The following is an 8,106-nucleotide window of genomic DNA, read 5'->3' as shown; positions in this document are numbered from 1 at the left end:
AATTTTTTTTAATATTTATACCTTTATAAATAATAGGGAAAATACATGTGTAATTACTATTATTATTATAAAATTATTGAAAAAGATATTATTAAATTCTAAAAATATTTGATAAAATGTAATTACAATAATAAATATTTTTTATAATGTTATTATTTATATCTTTTTATTGTAGATAGTAATTTGAATTAAAAAAAAAACAATTGAACAAAAGATAAGATTCACTTAAAAAAATCATTAAATAGAAATAAAAAATAATTAGTTGTTATTGACAAAATTAAAAACTATTTTAGAGACTAAAAAAATTATTGATTTATAAATTATTTTTTATTATTGATAAATAATTTTTAAATTGTTATTTAATTAGTTACCAAGGTTTTAACTACTATTTATTCACATTCAGAATTTGGTAAAAAAAACTTTGGTAACTAATTAGATATTAATTTAAAAATTATTTATCAAGAAACTAATTTAGAAAGTAATAAATTTTGTAGTCTCTAAAATGATTTCTAATTTAGTTAATATAGCAACTAATTATTTTTTATTTCTATAATTGTTTCTAATCAATGATTTTCTTGTAATGAGAGTAAAAAATTAGATATAACAAAAAGAGTAATTAAAAAGAAAGAACAGGTTAATTTAATAGATAATAGATTATTTTATGATTTATTGAAGGTAATTTTTTTTATTGTGTAGATAGTTATTTTTTATTTTTTTATTGTGTAGATAGTCTAAAATGATTTTACTTTTTTTTATCGTAGATAGTTATTTAAATTTGAATAAACAAGAAAAATTGTAAGAAATTATGTATAAAAAAGAATTTCTTTTATAGATAATTAATTTTATTGATTTATGAAAGACACTACCCGTCATAAATATAAATCTTTTTCAACTGTTTTTATTGTATAATTATAATATTATAAAAACGAATAAAATATAACTTTTTTATTTATACATTTTTTTATAAATTTCAGTATAAATTTATTACCGTATTTTCATTTTAATAACTATTATAATACTTAAAATTGTAATTATATATATTTTTATTTTCAGAAAAAAACAAAAAAAATTAATTTATACAACAAAATCTGTAAGAAATAAATATTTTAAATATATAAAATATATGAGAGAGAGAAAAAGATATCCGCTTAAAATAATTGTGTTGCGATTCCATCATTATTTATGATAAGTTTGCTAGTTTTTATATTTGTTATTTTAAAAGATATAATGATATGTTTCGTAATTACAAAATTCTTGCATATTATCAATGAATAATCATTAAACTTTAAATATATTAAAGATAAACTTGATTGAAAAACTATTTTTAATATAAAAATGACATTTGAAAAAAAAATGATAAAAATTATATATACACACACATTTAGTTATCGATAATCTATTTTAAAAATATTAAAATTGAAGTTAGCGATATTAAAAATATCTTTTCTTTGCCTGAAAAAAAAAAGAGATAGGGAATTTAAAGAGATAATTAAAGGTAATAATTAAATGCTATATAAAGGAGAATAATGAACACAGAATTCACAAATCCATCTAAAAACATTCATCTTAACCCTAAGATTTGACGAAATCTGGTTCCCACGCTCCAATGTCTTCACGAGCAATCGCTGTTGTGATGCTTCTTTTGCCACTGATGATGACAAGTTCAGTGGCTATACCGAGCCCCATAGAGCAGTGCCTGAGGCAACGACTGAATCCTGCGCCTCCGCCACCGCTGGATTCGGAACTCTATGGACTCTTCGATTTCAATCGCATTGTATGCAAAGACATGTTTCGCGGTGTGAGCCATTCGCTGCGGATAACAGGTGAATTGCCTCTGGATTACGTGCTTGCTCTATGTGACATTTTCGGCGATGACGAGTATATGGTTCAGAGTTACGTCACTCTCCTTTTCAATACTGACGATTTTCACACACTCGCCGGCGGTCGCTCTTGCGCCACCATTCGAAGGAGGCAACGCGCCAACCCTCACAATTCCTCTCTCTGGTGAACAATCCTATTCCATCTTCAAATAGGATTTTTCTTTTTCCTTTTCTTGATTTGTGGTAACTCTTCTGTATCGAAAGTGGTAGAGCTTTATTTTTTTAATCTTTAATATTTAATAAATATATTATTTTTATGCAGTAATTTTTGTTAACACTCAAAATTATATGTTTTTGTAGTTGTTTAGTTTTATCCATTGAATTAAAGAATTTCATTACTTGTTCTGTCTTTAAAAATTCATAAAAAAATAATTATGTAATTTAAATCAAATTTGTTAAAGTGTTGTGGTTTAAGTTGATTTAATTTTTAGGTTTTGAAAGAAGTTTGTTTCGCACATTATCTTAAAATATTAGTAATTTATATAATAAACAAGATATTTATTTTATATAATATGGATTTTTTTTGTTGGGAACGTGTAATATGGGATCTGAATAAACATAATTAAACCACGTTAGTTTTTATGAGAAAAATCTAAGACTTTCTAAAGTAATAAAAAAAAACATTTATTAAGAATCTGTATGTTTTCGAATTTGATTTAAACCAATAGGTATTTAACCATAATGTCCAATCTATTTTCAATGTAACGTTAATTTCCTGTCCAATAGGTATTTAACCATAATTGTCCGGTCAGATAATAGGTTCCTGATTATTTTTTATTATGAAAAAGCAATTTCCAAGGAACAGGGAGACTAGAACCTGAATAGATAAACAGCACCTTCAAACCAAAACCTTTTTAATGAGTCTCTAGTTTTGTGCATGAACTTAAAATCTTGATATAACCATTAACTTATGAGATAAGTTTCATATATATATATATATATATATATATATATATATATATATATATATATATATATATATATATATATATATATATATATAATTATGCCATGGGTTTAGAAAAAAAGAAGCCATGTGTCACTTAGGCTAACTTTTTTCTACACTCCCATGATTTTTATGTCCACCCATGAAGTGGGTAAAAGATCAAATTATCTTTTTTGTTGTCACCATTTCTTTTCTTCACCACTCTCATGTGATTAGTCTCATCCTTATCTAAGTGTTGTGTCATGATAGATTTAAAGAAAAAGTATTTTAGATTATGTAATTCGAATAGACTCAATGAAGAAAATATTTTAAAAAATATTTTAGATTGTATAATCCGAAAGATATTTATAATGTGGAATCCAAATAATACTTTTATATTATATAATATGAAAGTTTTGGTTTTTTAAAAGAAAAATATTTTGAGACGGTGTAATTGAATGAAAAATTATAAAAAAAAAAAACTTTAAGATTGTTGAATTCAGAAATTTAAAAACTTATAGATTTCACACTTCGAAATTCTAAGTTACACAATTTCATATAGGGTGCAAAAAGAAATCCTCACCACCAAGTAGAGGGATAAAGAAGCCCAATTTATTCTTTCTTTCTTTCTTCAATGTCCATATTCAAGTTTTGTTCAGGTATAATTTAAAATGCAAAGCATTTTAATTTTTTCTTGAATATATATATATATATATATATATATATATTACACTTTAGATAAATAATATTCTATTGATACAAATATTTTTTAATTATTCATAGACTACTTTAAAAAACTTACAACTTTGTTTAGGGATATAAACAAAAAGGGAATAACTTGAAAGTGATAAGCCATTACAAAATCATGTATACGAATAATAAAGATGAAAAAGAACGTTAATTTTAGATGATGAAGAATTTTAGACTGTATTTTTGTTGAAATCTGTAATAAGAATTTAATTAATAAAATATATTCATTAAAGAATAAATAAGAAATGTGAATTCTTATTATTTTGACTAGTAAATAATAAAAAAAAACAATTTAAATAACTAAGTTATATATATAACATGCTTAATCATACTATTAGAAAACATTAAAACTGAAAATGTCAACAAAAACAAGCTAATTATGGTTTTTTTTATCTTTAATATTTAATAAATATATTATTTTCATTCAGTAATTTTTCTAATACCTATAATTGGTATATCGATTTTGTCAATCCAAAAATAACTGAATTACACAATATTATGTTTTTTTTCAGTTGTTTAGTTATCCATTCAATTAATGAGTTCGTAGTTAAAAGTTACCTCTCCAATGTAATTGTGTATTTTGTCACAAAAAAAAATACATTAAATTCTTTTATATTAACAACTTTGATAATTATTCTTCTACTTTGAGTTACAACCTTTATGTGAACGCTTTTATAAAACTTTTAAGTGTTTAATTGAACAATTTATACAAATCTTCAATGTAGTTTTATTAGCTCTATTTAAACCCCCTCTTTTCGAGAACTAACATTTTCTTCCACATGAGACTATGATTACTTGTGATCAAATGTGTAACCCAAATGCTGAAAATTTTACCACTCTCCTACTTCTCTAGTTCATTTGATATTCTTTTAACTATGTATCCTAATGTATCTCTCTAGTCATTCATATAAATCTCACCAACTACAAATGACATTAAAAATTCTTAATTTCATATATACTAGTATGTTGACACGCACAAAAATATTTTAAATATTTAATATTTAAATAATAATATTATAATAATAAATCTATATATTAAAATTAAGAATAATGGTAGAGTCAATTATAATTATAAATCAAAATTATATGAATTATTAGTAAACAATTTAAGAATGTATCAAATAGATAAAAATAAAAATATTATGACTCAAACTAAAAATAAGTGTTTGACCTTGACTTTTGTTTATTGTCATAGTAAAACACAAGATATTGTAAATTGTCTTCTCTAAAACTTAAAAGGCATGACTTCAAAATGTCATATCTTGATTCATTTGTTTTACAACAGACAATATTGTCTAAAATCTTCTCAACAGTGTAATAAACAATCTTGTTAACTGAATTCCTGAAGCAAAGTTGTTGGTCAATAGTCTCATTGCATAACAAATCATTTTTTATAATTCAGTACTATCCTGAGATAATATAATTTTCTTGACCCAGGAGGAATATATGTAAGTCTTCCAATTCTAGCATCCATCTTCCATAGCTATTTCTTATTTTGCGTCATATACAACCACAATTATAATGAAAACATTATAAAATATATTTTTAATATTTTAACACTCAAGCAAATTAACACGTAACTTTTAAAAAATTTAAATTTTATAAAACACACGAGCAACATTATAATTGTAATTTTATTATTTCTCAAAAATTAAATCAAACAAATAAAATAAAATATTTTACGTTAACATAATTTCATATTTTAAAAATCTTATTAGTTGATAAAATCTTTTAGAGCGAAATTGTGTTAATAATTTTTTTTTCAAACAAATTATCAAAATTATTGAACAACAAAATTTCAGGAGATGTATATCTTTTAATTTGAGGAAGATAAGTTTGGTCCCTTTGAAAGGGTACACACTAAACTATTGTAAACAAGAAAATTGGCACGTAAATAGAAATCCATAATTTACAGTCATGACCAGTGATGATGATACTTAATCCATAACTTGTAATAAATGAAACACACGGTGATATCCCTGTGTTAATTATTTACCGTTTTTAAAAGAAAGCACTTCCAATTTTTTAGTAAAATTTTATTAAAAATGGTAATAAATAATTAAATTGACTTACATGTGTTATAATTAGTCAAATTTTAAAATGAATTACAATAAGAAAATGTTTTATTAAATAATTATTATATTAAAAAAATAAAAGTATCATAATAAAAAATTATTAATAAACACAGACATATAATGTTAATATTAACTAAATGTTAAAACTACATATTTTAATTGTTATTTAAAATTAACTTTTAACTATTTTTTTCCTAAAATGATCGGTTCCTAGATTGTTTGTTATTTGGTAAGAAACCGCCAAGTAGAGAAGATGAAACTGAATGAGAACAAAAGAAACTTAGGAATCTGAATCGACAACGTTAGCAACAGCGTCTTCTTCGCACATCCCAATCAATGTCTTCTTCGCCAACAATCCTTTTTCTTCCAATCATGCTTCTTCTGGTCACCGCAAGTGTCAATGCCGTCGCCACACCCACCACCATCACCGTGGAACGCTGCCTGAGACTGCAACTCAATCCCCCTCCTCCGCCACCGGCCAATTCAGAATCCCGTTCACGCTTAGATCTAAGTCGCATCATCTGCAAAGACGCGTTTCGCTCCGTTTCCCATTTCCTCCACGCGACGGGGAAACTGCCACCGGGTTACGTGGTGGCGCTCTGTCACATCTTCCACCACAACGAACAAAACGTGGAACGGCACGTGGCGCGCACGTTCAGGCCCTACGATTTTCACACGCTCCTGGCCGGTCGCACGTGTGGCTCCATGCGAAAGAGGCAACACGTGGACACACCCTCCTCTTTCTCTTCTTCACTGTAACAGAGATTAATTGGATACAGCTAGCAATAATTCATCGCTCTGGTGAACAACTATAAATTTAATATTTCCTTCACCAATCTTTTCCACTTCGATTTGTCATTCTACCAATGAGTTGTGAAATCAATTATTGTTCTTGTTTTCATTGCCTGTTTTTCTTTTCCAGTTATTGGATGAAACAATTCAATAACGTGTTCCTTCGTGCACTCATCTTTAACAGTATCCCATTTGAATTTTAAATTTTTTGGGCCTTGTTAATTGAGATTTGCATTCGAATGTTCTCAATCATACCTAGAATTATGCGATTTTGTGGATTTTTTTGGTGGGGTTCAGGGGGTTCCTGTTATCTAAGATATGTTGTGTGATAAGGGTAACATGTTGATGTAACCGAACATTTACGATTTAGGTTGAGTGTTGTACACATGTAGTATTGTTATGGTCCATTTTATACATATGCATGGAAAAAGGACTAGATTCTTTGTTTCTTCCTTGTCCTAAGTAATAGCTTATTCTTATTTGGATTTTAGATTTTCTAGAACCTCTAAACTAATTTTTACTTTTTATTAAATGTTATGCTAATATATTTAGTATTTTTTTTTTACTTCTATTTTTCTTTTAAATCCAATTTAATTCAACTTACTTTCATTTTTATCTGAAATTCAAACACATTTCTAGAACTTGAGATATATTTAGAGTTAAATAAGTTAACTTTACTTAATTTTGGTTAGATTGTATCTGATTATATCACCTAATGAAATAAAATTTAAAAAAAACAATAAAATTAAAGAAAATGAATGAATAATTTCAAAATTATAATTATTCATAGGAAGAAGTGTCACCTAGTTTAGTTTTTATTATTATTTTTCCTTCCTTTTAACTAGTTTAAGTTTTACAAGCTTAAATAGAATATTTACACTGGTATGATCAAGTATTTAATTTTAAAATGAGTTATAATAAGTTAAACAAATCAATATTTTCTTTTCAATGAAGTTGAACTAGATTATGCTCAACCTTATTGTTAATTAATATTATTTGAAAGAGATAAATATAAATTGTTGTGCTAAATGGTCAAGGAGTGAAAAATTAGAGGTAGTAAAATTGGTGAGTCCACTTTATTTTTGGTTTACCTGGCTTCTAGTCCATCAAAAATAGATTGGGACAGGTAAAGGCTTTGTCCTCTCCTGTTAGAGAGTAAGTTGCAGGTTGGCATGGCCCAACAATTTATAAACCTAATTTTTAAACTTGTGATATACATAGTTGTTCCTTTGCTTAATTGTTCCTAATTGAGATGAGATTGGCTAGCTATCATTATTGTATGGTCCTTTAATTGCATGGGATATAGTTGTTATAATAATTTCTTCATTTCATTACCTTTTCTCTTACTTCATTATGTCACTAGTGTTCCCATTTGTTTATTTTTTGTCTAGGTAGGTTCTCCTTTGCTCTCTATAAATTTAGCTTTGTTATTTTTTTTTAAATTTAATTTGCATTATGTCTATTGTGTTTTGTATAGTTTCTGATTAGTTTGTTTAACACATTAATATTTGATTTAAGGTGTTCAACTCCTAGCAAAAAATATATATTTTTTAGAAGTTTGTATTTTATGTGTTATGTCGTCAAAATTTTGAAAAAATGATGTAAACTCAAAATTATCAAACTTGAAAGTTTATGTAAATTTTAAAAAGTTTTGTAATTTTTGATGAGTTTACTTTATATTAAT

The sequence above is a fragment of the Phaseolus vulgaris genome, chromosome 9 (genome assembly GCF_051622355.1).
Source record: "Phaseolus vulgaris cultivar YP4 chromosome 9, ASM5162235v1, whole genome shotgun sequence".
NCBI classification, from domain to species: domain Eukaryota; kingdom Viridiplantae; phylum Streptophyta; class Magnoliopsida; order Fabales; family Fabaceae; genus Phaseolus; species Phaseolus vulgaris.
The sequence above is the reverse complement of the archived record's forward strand: the minus strand, read 5'-3'. Positions refer to the sequence as shown.